Here is a 12,518-nt window from a genome sequence, read left to right on the forward strand (position 1 = left end):
TAACTAGATGGCTTGATCTTAGAATAAGGGGCCGCCCATTTAGAACTGAGAAGACGAGAACTTTCTGCTCTCAAAGGGTTGTGAATCTGTGGAATTCATTGCCTCAGAGAGCTGTGGAAGTTGGGACATTAAGAAACTGTCTATTTCTGTCTTCAATGTATTTAAACGATAAGGTGATAAGGGGTTATGGGGAGCGGCCAGGGAAGTGGAGCTGAGTCCATGATCGGATCAGCCATGATCTTATTGATCGGCGGAGCAGGATCAAGGGGCCCTATGGCCTACTGCTGCTCCTATTTCTTATGTTCTTATTTATTGAAAATATGTAGGAATGTTTCCTGACTCAACATCTTAATGAAGGAACTTGGGAAAATTATATATTGGATGTGGTGTTTAGCAGTGAGCCTGACCTCCTATCAGGCCTCCGTTTGGGGGAACATCTGGGCAACAGTGATTACATTGTCGGGTCCCAATTGGCCAGAAGAACCAAAGTGACTGAGAACCTGCAACTCGCACCGCATTTCATAAGGGCAAACTTCTCCAAAATGGCAGAGGATTTGCAACAGGTAAATTGGCTAACCCTACTCGGTGGTGATGTGACCGATGTTGAATATAAATGAACGTATTTCAGAATTGAAATGAGGAAAACTAACATAGCCAAAATCTAAAGATGCAAATGTGGTAAGAAAAATCCAAGGTGGCTGACTGGCTCTGTACAAAGACAAAAAGCATGTTAACAGAAATGTCTCTATAAATTAAAGAAATTTAACACTCAAATAAATAGCGTTGAATACAAAGAACGAAAGAAAACGAAAGGTGCTATTCAATCAGCAAAAAGGTTATTTTGAAAAAAGAATTGTAGGCAACTGTGGAAGCCATGGGAAAAGCCTTTTTTATTTATGTAACGAGTCAGAGAACTATTAAAGACTGTTTTGGGACACAGAAGGATGTTCAAGGACAGATTACAAATGTCTCACTGAGTATGGCGGGAATATTAGTGAGTACCTTGCATCAGTCTTTACCCTTGAAGATCATGCTCAAATATTAGAATATAATAATACTAGTTTTTCTCAGTAACATTAACATAGATATGAATATTGTTTAAGAAAAAATTAAGAACTTAAAAATATATAGAGCAGCCACCCGAGGGTCCTCCGGGAGATGGGACATGTGCTGTGTGAGGATCCTCCGGGAGATGGGACATGTGCTGTGTGAGGGTCCTCCGGGAGATGGGACATATGCTATGTGAGGGTCCTCCGGGAGATGGGACATGTGCTGTGTGAGGGTCCTCCGGGAGATGGGACATGTGCTGTGTGAGGGTCCTCCGGGAGATGGGACATGTGCTATGTGAGGGTCCTCCGGGAGATGGGACATGTGCAGTGTGAGGTTCCTCCGGGAGATCGGACATGTGCTGTTTGAGCCCCTCCGGGAGATGGGACATGTGATGTGTGAGCCCCTGGCCTGTGTGTTTAATAACTCACTGCAATCTGGAATGGTCCTTACAGATAGGAAGGAGGCTAAAGTAGTCCCCATTTTTAAAACAATGTGACAAGGCAGACCTGCGTAACTATAGGCCCATCAGTTTAATATCAGTAATAGGTAAGATGCTGGAAAGAATCATAAGGGATGCAATATATGAATACTTGGATAGGGAGGGACATATTAGGGAAAGCCAACATGGCTTCATAAAGAGTTCATGTCTCACAACTCTAATTGTATTTTTTTGAAGAAGTTACAAAGTTGGTGGATGAGGGAAGCCCAGTAGACATTGTCTACTTAGATTTCCAAAAACCTTTTGACAAGGTACCACACAAGAGGCTTCTCTATAAGATCGGAGCCTCTGGTATTCGTGAAATATATTGAGCTGGATAGAGACCTGGCTGCAGGATGTAGGTAAAGAGCAGTTTTTGATGGATTTGGATCTGTTTGGAGACCGGTCACCTGTGGTGTCCTGCAGGGATCAGTGTTGGGACCATTGCTTTTTACTATTTTTATTTATGATCTAGATTTTGGGGTTGGGGGCACAATTTTGAAATGATACCAAGATCTGTGCGAGTGCTCGAACTGTGGAAGAGGCTCGTCTGATTCAGGCAGAACTTGAAGTGTTGGGAGACTCTCATGACTGGAAAATGATGTATAACTTTGATATGTTTAGTGTTATGTATGTGGGCAGGGCATCTGCTCAACATTCATACACCCTCCAGGGAAAGGCATTAAAGATGGTGGAGATAGAAAGAGATTTAGACATTCTAGTTAATACATCCTTAAAGGTACACGAGCAATGCAGTGCAGCGACAGTTAGAGCAAATAGGGTGTTGGGGTGTATCGAAAGGACAATTGAGTAGAAGACGAGGAGTACTGTTTTGTCCTTATACAAGACCTTGGTCAGGCCACACTTGGAATACTGTGTCCAGTTTTGGTCTCCTCACATGGTGGGTGATATTGAGGTTCTGGAAAGGGTCACTCGACTAATTCCAAGTCTAAAGCATCATAATTATGAAGATAAGTTAGAAGAGTTGGGGTTCTTTACCTTAGAGCAGCGTAGACTTCGTGCGATATGATTGCGGTTTATAAGATAATGAAAGTGAAAGAGAGTGTTCCAGCTGACCGTTTATTTCAATTAAGTAGGTGAGGCAGGACCAGGGACACAAATTTCAGTTGTACAAGGCTAGATCTAGGTTAGACATCAGGAGGTGGTTCTTTTCCCAGAGAACAGTAGGCCTCTGGAACAAGCTGCCCTCTCATATGGTGGATGCAGACTCACTGAATTCCTTCAAGAAAAAGCTGGATTTGTTTCTGGCTGCGGCGGAGATTAACACTTACAGAAGGTAGGTACTGCAGGGAATTTAATGGCCAGAGTGATCTCCTGGACTAGTTTCCATCGCTTAGATGGGTTGGTGAGGAATTTCCCAGATTTTATTTTCCCAAATTGTCCTGGGTTTTTTTTAAATCTGTTTTTTTTTGTCTCTCCCAGGAGATCACATGGACTCGGGTGGAGTAGAGTGTAAACGCTGTGATATATCGCAATTGTGTGGGACAGGCTTGATGGACCAGATGGTCTTTACCTGTCCGTCATTTTTCGTATGTATTAAAACGCTTCATCTACACTGTCCGGTCGAACACTACCAAAGCAGGTGCAGCACTGATTAGATTCAGAGTAAAGCTCCCTCTACACTATCTCATCAAACAATCCCAGGGCAGGTACAGCACGGCTTAGATACAAAATAAATCTCAGGCCACGAATTAGATCCCACAGGCCCCGTGGTGACAGGCCCGGGGGAGCAGGGTCACAGGCCACTTTCTTGCACATGGCGGGATCAGGGCGCATGCACGGCCATCTTGGTTCAGGAACAGAGAGTGGGCTGGGCTTCAGAATCTCTGTTCCCAACTGGGTCTCAGTGCCCGGGAGATGGAGCCTCCTGGGCAACACATTTTTCATCCTCATATAATCAGAGAATGGTTACAGCATGGAAGGAGGCCATTTGGCCCGTCGAGCCCATGCCGGCTATCTGCAAGAGCTTCGACTAATACCACTCTATCTATTCTGTCCAGACACCTCATGATTTTGAACACCTCTGTCAAATCTCCTCTCAATCTTCTTTTTTTTGAGAACATCCCAACTTCTCCAGACTATCCACGTAATTGAAGTCCCTCATCCCTGGAATCCTTCTCATAAATCTTTTCTGCACACTCTCAAAAGGCCTTCGCATAATTACTAAAATGCGGCAGCCAGAATTGCTCCAGTTCAGTCAACAAGCTCCTCGCTGGAGTGGAACTAAACTGCAGAACCAGTGGGAACCTGTCCAAACTTCGTCGTCTTCAGGCCAGGTCAAAGACCACCCCAATCTTTGTCGTTGAGCTACCATACACGGACAATACCCGTGTCTGTGACCATCGAGGCTGAACTCCCAGTCATAGTCGACGTATTTACTGAGGCGTAGCAAAGCATGGGCTTTACACTAAACATCTGTAAGTCCGAGGTCCTCCACCAGCCTGTCCTCGCCGCACAGCACTCCCTCCACTCACCCCCCACCCCGCAGTCATAAAAATCCATGGCGCGGCCCTGGACAACGTGGACAATTTTCCATACCTCTGGAACAGTAGAAACCTCAAGTTGCTGGAGAAATAACACCAACGAGGTCTCCGCAAGATCCAACAAATCCCCCGGGAGGACAGACGCACCAACGTCGTCGGCCAGGCCAACATCCCCAGCATTGAAGCACGGACCACATTTGATCAGCTCCACTGCACAGGCCACATTTTCCGCATGCCAGACACGAGACTCCCAAAGCAAGCACTCTACTCAGAACTCCTTCACAGCAAACAAGCCAAAGGTGTAGCAGAGGAAAGGTTACAAGGACACCCTCAAAGCCTCCCTGAAAAAGTGCAACATCCCGACTGACACCTGGCTAAAGACCGCCCTAAGTGGAGGAAGTGCATCCGGGAGGGCGCTGAGCACCTCGAGATTCATCGCCGAGAGCATGCAGAAATCAACCGCAGGCATCAGAAAGAATCTTCGGCATACATGTCCCACCCAGCACTTCCCTCAACGACTATCTGTTCCATCTGTGACAGGTACTGTGACTCTCGTTTTGGACTGCTCAGCCACCTAAGGACTAATTTTTAGAGGGGAAGCTTGTCTTCTTCGTTCCGAGGACCTGCCTATGATGATGATGACCCAGAACTGCACACAATACTCCAGTTGAGGCCGAATCAGAGTTTTATGCAGATTCAACATAATATCCAAACTTCTGTACTCTATACGTCTTTTCATGAAGCCTAGGATCCCGTAAGTTTTCGTTAGCACTTTCTCAACCTGTGCTGCCACCTTCAGTGATTGGTGCACATATACTCCTGGGTCTCTCTGTTCACGCACCCCTTTACAATTGTACCCTTTAGTTTATATTTCCTCTCCTCTTTCTTCCTCCCAAAATGTATCACTTTTAAACTTTTCTATGTTAAGTGTCACTTCCTCCAGTCTGAAAACAAAACCATACTCCTGTTTGTGTCACTTAGCCACTTTCATATCCATGCTGCCACTGTCCCCGTTATTCCATGGGCTTCGATTTTGCTGGTATTGGTAACACGCCTGGGGTCACTAAACACAAAACCCAGTCTGTTAATTACTTTCAGGGACTGGACTTAGCATGTACCCCACAGCATCTCTTCTACCTTCAGTATGTGAATAGAGCATCACGCCTGCAAAACTGGTTTAAGTTTATATCCACTCAGCAAATCTATTTAAGAAAAGCCTGTAGGCTAATGACACACTGTTAAGGTGCCAGTGTGCTGCTGGTTTGCTTGGCATTTTGCCCTGTAATGGACACCGTATTTTGGTCTCCGTATTAAAGGAAGGATATACTTGCATTGGAGGCAGCTCAGAGAAGGTTCACTCGGTTGATTTGGATATGAGGGGATTTACTTATAAGATAGTTTGAGTAAGTTGGGCCGAAACACATGGAGTTCAGAAGAATGAGATATGATTTTATCGAAACACAAGATAATGAGGGGGCTTGACAAGGTGGATGCAGAGCGGATATTTCCACTTATATGGGAATCTAAAACTAGGGGACATAGTCTTAAAATAAGGGATCATCCAATTAAAACTGAGACGAGGAATTTCTTCTCTGATGGTTGTAAATCTATGGAATTCTCTGCCCAGGAGAGCTATGGAGGCTGGGTCTTTGAATATATTTAAGGCGGAAATAGACAGATTTTTGAGCGATAAGGGAGTAAAGGATTAATGGGAGTGGGCAGGGAAGTGGAACTGAGACCATGATCAGATTAGCCATGATTTTATTGAATGGCGGAGCAGGCCCGAGGGGCCAAATGGCCTACTCCAGCTCCTATTTCTTATGTTCTCATGTTCTAACTGAACATTTCACCCAGTGTAACTTTGTCTGTAATGAAAAATGCGTCTTTTAATAAGCCTCAGGTCCTTGTTCCTGTCAACTGCAGATTCCAGAGTTGATTCCGGAGATGAGGGGGTTGACTTATGATGACAGGTTGAATAGGTTGCGCCTATACACATTGGAGTTGAGAAGAATGTGGTGATCTCAGTGTGGCCCTGAAGGACTGTGTCCAGGCTGATGTTCTGTTCCCCGTGTAGGATCCTCCACACAGATTGTCCTTTCTCAGCTCCAGCCCGGTGATGCTAAACCTCAGGTGTGAAAGACAAAAATCCACAGCAATGTGTTGGAAGCAACGCTAATTTATGTGTCTGTATCCCAAATATTAAACTCCAGTCCAGTTAAAGGAGTTATTAACATCAGCGTTACAGGAGTTATAAACCCCAACTATCAAAATGAAGACAATGCGATTAACAACAGAATCCAACCCCTGCAGTCACTTGTGAACTCGCTGGTGTCTCAGCAGGTTGCCTGACAGAGAGAATCCCTTCCCACACTCAGAGCAGATGAACGGTCTCTCCCCAGTGTGAACTCGCTGGTGTCTCAGCAGGTTGGATGATGTAGTGAATCCCTTCCCACAGTCGGATCAGGAGAACGGCCTCTCCCCAGTGTGAACTCGCCGATGTGTTTCCAGCTCGGATGGGGTGTTGAATCATTTCTCATAATCCCCACATTGAGAAGGTTTCTCCCCAGTGTGACTGCACTTGTGTCTTTCTAGTTTGGATGATCGGATTAAGTCTTGTCCACACACAGAGCACGTGTACCGTTTCTCCCCACTGTGAACGGTGCCTTCTGCTTCCATGGTCAAAAGCTGATGATATTCCAGTCCCGATGTAGCGAGTGACTGTCAGATCTTGAGGTGATATTTGGTTTGAGCTTCCAGTCTACAAATCCTTGCCTTTTATCACCCTATAAAGTGAATTTCAAACAGGAAAAAGGGAGTGTGAGAGAGAACCCACCAAAACACAAAGGCTGTTGTGAAATTGACCTTAATGAATCTGGTCATTTGTGGGGCCGGCACTAGAAAAAAATGACCATGAAAGCTGCCGGATTGTCGTAAAAACACATCTGGGTAACTGCTGTCATTCAGGGAAGGGAACCCACCTCCCTCGACAGGCCCACATGGGAAATTGTTGGTCCCACTGGGCCCGGAAATACAGGGGGTGAAACCCAGCAGCTTCTCCCCCCTCTCCATCCAGCTCAAACTGATGCAACAAAGAGACCCAGGAGGCCAGTGAATGACTTCCACATCCAGCGCCCACCTGATACAGAGCGGCTGGGAATTGCTGGGCCTGCTGTATAAATGTAAGTTATTGTTTTCCTGGTGTGGGGGAGGTGCTGCCCCCAAGGGTTGCTGGAGCCGGGCCCAGTGGCTCTGACTCATGGCCCGAGAGCCGCACTCGGTGTTGCCCGGCGCCCGAGAGCTGCACTCTGTGTTGCCCGGGGAATGAGAACCGCAGTCGGTGTTGCCCGGGGACTGAGAGCCGCGCTCGGCGTTGACCGGGGACCAAGAGCCGCATTCGGTGTTGCCCAGGGACTGAGAGCCGCACTCGGCATTGCCCGGGGACTGAGAGCTGCACTCGGTTAAAAAGGAGGCAGACAAAAAGCAGGAAACTATAGACCAGTTAACCTAACATCTGTGGATAGGAAAATGTTGAAGAGTTCATTCTTAAAGAAGCATTAGCAAGACATTTGGAAAAACATAATTCGGTCAGGCAGAGTCAGCATGGATTTATGAAGGGGAAGTCATGTTTGACAAATTTGCTGGAAATCTTTGAGCATGTAACGAACAGGGTGGAGAAAGTGGATGTGGTGTATTTGGACTCCCAGAAGGCATTTGACAAGGTGCCACAAAAACGATTACTGTACAAGATAAAAGTTCACGGGGCTGGGGGTAATATATTAGCATGGATAAAGAATTGGCTAACTAACAGAAAACAGAGAGTTGGGGTAAATGGTTCATTCTTGTTTGGCAATCACTAACTAGTGGGGTGCCACAGGGATCAGTGCTGGGACCCCATCTATTTACAATCTATATTAACGACTTGGAAGAAGGGTCCGACTGTAATGTAGCCAAGTTTGCTGGCGATATAAAGATGGGAAGGAAAGCAATGTGTGAGGAGGACACACATAATATGCAAAAGGACACAGATAGACTAATTGAGTGGGCAACAATTTGGCAGATGGAGTATAATGTTGGAAAGTGTGAGGTCATGCACTATGGCAGAAAGAAAATCAAAGAGCAAGTTATTATTTAAATGGAGAAGGATTGAAAAGTGCTGCAGTACAGCGGGACCTGGGGAACTTGTGCATGAAACACAAGGGGTTAGTATGCAGGTACAGGAACTGATCAGGAAGGCCAATGCAATCTTGGCTTTTATTATGAGGGGGCTTGACAAGGTGATAGCAGAAAGGATGTTTTCACTGATTGGGGAGACGAGAACTAGGGGGCATAATCTTAGATTAAGGGGCCTCCATTTAAAACTGAGGTGAGGAGGAATTTCTTCTCTCAGAGGGTTGTAAACCTGTGGAATTCGCTGCCTCAGAGAGCTGTGCAAGCTGGGACATTGAATATATTTAAGACAGAGATCGACAGTTTCTTTACCGATAAGGGAATCAGCGGTTATGGGGAGTGGGCAGGGAAGTGGACCTGAATCCATGATCGGATCAGCCATGATCGTATTAAATGGTGGAGAAGGCTCGAGGGGCCGTATGGCCTACTCCTGCTCCTATTTTTTAAGTTCTTATTTTCTTATATAGTGGGTGTCTGGTATGGGAACGTAGATTTTACTCCAATCTGTCCATCTCTGATATGTGGATGAGGGTTTTACTCTGTATGTTAGTTTCTAACACGAAAGCATGGATTTTATCCTGTACCTGTCAATTTCTGGTAATTGCCTGTGGGTTTCATTCAGCATCAAAAAGGGCCACATTACAACATAATTCTAAAAGGACAGAGTGTGTTAAAAAAACAAGCCTGAAAGCTCTGAGTCTCAAAGCGAAAAGCATTCGTAATAAGGTGGACGAATTAACTGCACAGATATGATGTAATTGGGATTACTGAGACATGGCTCCAGGCTAACCAAGGCTGGAAACAAAACATCCAGTGGTATTCAATATTCAGGAAGGATAGCCAGAAAGGAAAAAGAGGTGGGGTAGTGTTAATAGTTAAAGTGGAGGTTAATGCAATATTAAGGAAGGACATTAGCTGGGATGATGTGGAATCTATATGGGTAGAGCTGCGAAACACCAAAGGGAAGAAAATGTTAGTTGGGGTTGTGTACAGACCACCAAACAATCGTAGAGAGGTTGAGGATGGCATCAAACAGGAAATTAGGGTTGCATGCAATAAGGGAACAGCAGTTAACATGGATAACATTTACCTAGATATTGATTGAGCTAACCAAACTGGTGGCAATATTGTGGAGGAGGATTTCCTGGAGTGTATAAGGGATGGTTTTCGAGACCAATATGTCGAGGAACCTACAGGAGAGCAGGCCATCCTATACTGGGTCTTGTGTAACGAGAGAGGATTAATTAGCAATCTAGTCGTGCGTAACCCCTTGGGGAAGAGTGACCATAATATGGGAGAATTCTTCATTAAGATGGAGAGCGACACACTTAACTCAGAGACTAGGGTCCTGAACTTAAAGGAAACTTCAATGTTATGAGACGTGGTTTGGCTAGGATAAACTGGCGAATAATACTTAAAGGGTTGATGGTGGATAGGCAATGACAGACAATTAATGATCACATGGATGAAATACAAATATTGTACATCCCTGTCTGGCGGAAAAATAAAACAGGAAAGTTGGCTCAACAGTGGCTCACAAGGGAAATTAGGGACAGTGTTAAATCCAAGGAAGTGGCATATAAATTGGGCAGAAAAAGCAGCAATCTTGAGGACTGGGAGGAATTTAGAATTCAGCAGAGGAGGACTAAGCGTGTAATTAGGAGGGGGAAAATAGAATATGAGAGTAAGCTTGCAGGGAACATAACAAACTGACTGCAAAAGCTTCTTTAGATATGTGAAGAGAAAAAGATGTGAAGTCTAATGTAGGCACCTTGCAGTCAGAATCAGGTGAATTCATCGTGGGGAACAACGAAATGGCAGACCAATTGAACAAATACTTTGGTTCTGTCTTCACTAAGGAAGATACAAATAACCTCCCAAAAATACTAGGGGACTGAGGGTCTAGCGGGAAGGAGGAACTGAGGGAAATCCTTATTAGTCAGGAAATGGTGTTAGGGAAATTGAAGGGACTGCAGTCCAATAAATCCCCAGGGCCTGGAAGTCTGCATCCCAGAGTAGTTAAAGAAGTGGCCAGAGAAATAGTGGATGCATTGGTGGTCATTTTCCAGAATTCCATGGACTCTGGATCAGTACCTATGGATTGGAGGGTAGCTAATGTAAGCCACTTTTTAAAAAAGGATGGAGAGAGAAAACAGGGAATTATAGACCGGTTAGCCTGACATTGGTGTATTTGAAATTTCAAAAGGCTTTTGACAAGGTCCCACACGAGAGATTAGTCTGCAAAATTAAAGCACATAGTATTGGGGTAATGTATTGACGTGGTGGGAGAACTGGTTGGCAGACAGGAAGCAAAGAGTGGGAATAAATGGGTCCTTTTCAGAAGGCAGGCAGTGTTTAGTGGGGTGCCGCATGGTTCAGTGCTGGGACCTCAGCTATTTGCAATATACATCAATGATTTAGATGAAGAAATTGAGTGTAATATCTCCAAGTTTGCAGATGACACGAAACTGGATGACGGTGTGAACTGTGAGGAGGATGCTAAGAGGCTGCAGGTTGACTTGGACAGGTTACGTGATTGGGCAATTGCATGGCTGATGCAGTATAGTGTGGATAAATGTGAGGTTATCCACTTCGGTGGCAAAAACAAGAAGGCAGATTATTATCTGAATCGTGACAGATTAGTAAAATGGAAGGTGCAAAGAAATCTGGGTGTCATGGTACATCAAGTCACTGAAGGTAGGCATGCAGGTACGGCAGGCAGCAAAGAAAGCAAATGGCATGCTGGCCTTCATAGCGAGGAGATTTGAGTATAGGAGCAGGGAGGTCTTACTGCAGTTGTACAGGGCCTTGGTGAGACCACACCTTGAGTATTCTGTGCAGTTTTGGTCTCTTAATCTGAGAAAGGAAGTGCTTGCTATTGAGGGAGTGCAGCGAAGGTTCACCAGACTGATTCCCGGGATGCAGGACTGATATATGAGGAAAGACTGGATCGGCTAGGCTTATACTCACTGGAATTTAGAAGAATGAGAGGGGATCTCATAGAAACATGTAAAATTATGACGGGACTGGACAAATTAGATGCAGGAAGAATGTTCCCGATGTTGGGAAAGTCCAGAACCTGGAGTAACAATCTACGGATAAGGGATAAGCCATATAGGACTGATATGAGGTGAAACTTTTTCACCCAGAGAGTGTTAAACCTGTGCAATTCTCTACCACAGAAAGTTGTGGAGTCAAGTTCGTTGGATATACTCAAGAGGGAGTGAAATGTGGTATTTATGGCTAAGGAGATCAAAGGGTATGGAGAGAAAGCGAGAGTGGGGTACTGAAGTTGCATAATCAGCCATGATCATATTGAATGGTGGTGCAGGCTCGAAGGGCCGAATGGCCTACTCGTGCACCTATTTTCTATGTTTCTATGTATATTTCCATTCCTGGTGTGTGATGTGTATTTTGCGCTGCATCTGTACATCTCTGTTATGTGAATGTGAGCTCTACTCCATACCCGGCATTCTCCAGTATGTAAGTATTGTTTTACTCTGTACCCCCAATTCCTGATAGTTAGAAAATAAAACGAATACTCTGTCAATTTGTGATATGGAGGTGAGTTTTATGCTGAAACTGTCGGTCTCTTGTAAATGAGTTGTGTTTTGCTCTGTATCTATCTGTCTCTGGGATGTGAGTGTGGGCCTTTCTCTGTATCTCTCCATTTCTGTTATGGGAGTCCGGATTGTAATATGTCAGCCTCGGATGTGAGTGTGGGTTTTATAGTATATCTCTCAGTCTCTGATATGTGAGTATGGGTTTTATACTGTATCTCTCAGTCTCTGATATGCAAGTGTGTGTATTTTTCTGTAACTGTCAGATTTTGGTGTATGTTGAGGTTTAATCTGTGCCTCTCAGTTTCTTCTATGTTGCACTGTACCTATTTGTTCCTGCTACTTGATTGTGTGTTTTAGACTGTACCTGTCATTTCCTGCTATGTGTGTGTAGAATTTACTCTGTATCGGCTAGTCTCTGGTTTGTGAACGTGAGAATCAATTTTACTTTTTACCTGTATTTTTCTGATATGTGAATGAAAATGTTGCCTTCTCCATGTCATTTTTCTGATGTGTGTGGGTGTGGGTTTTACTCTGCCCCTATCAGTTCCTGCGATGCATGTAACCATTTTACTTACTTCCTTTCAGTTTTCCGATATGTACACATGGGATTTACACGTTACCTGTAACTCTCTGGTATGCAAGTGGGGCTTTTATTCTGTTGCAGTCACTTTCATATATGTGGGTGTGTGTTGTATACTGTATCTTTCAGTCCATGGTACGGGAATGTGGGTTTTATTCTGCACCTGTCATCTTCTG

The sequence above is a fragment of the Pristiophorus japonicus genome, chromosome 25 (genome assembly GCF_044704955.1).
Source record: "Pristiophorus japonicus isolate sPriJap1 chromosome 25, sPriJap1.hap1, whole genome shotgun sequence".
NCBI lineage: Eukaryota > Metazoa > Chordata > Chondrichthyes > Pristiophoridae > Pristiophorus > Pristiophorus japonicus.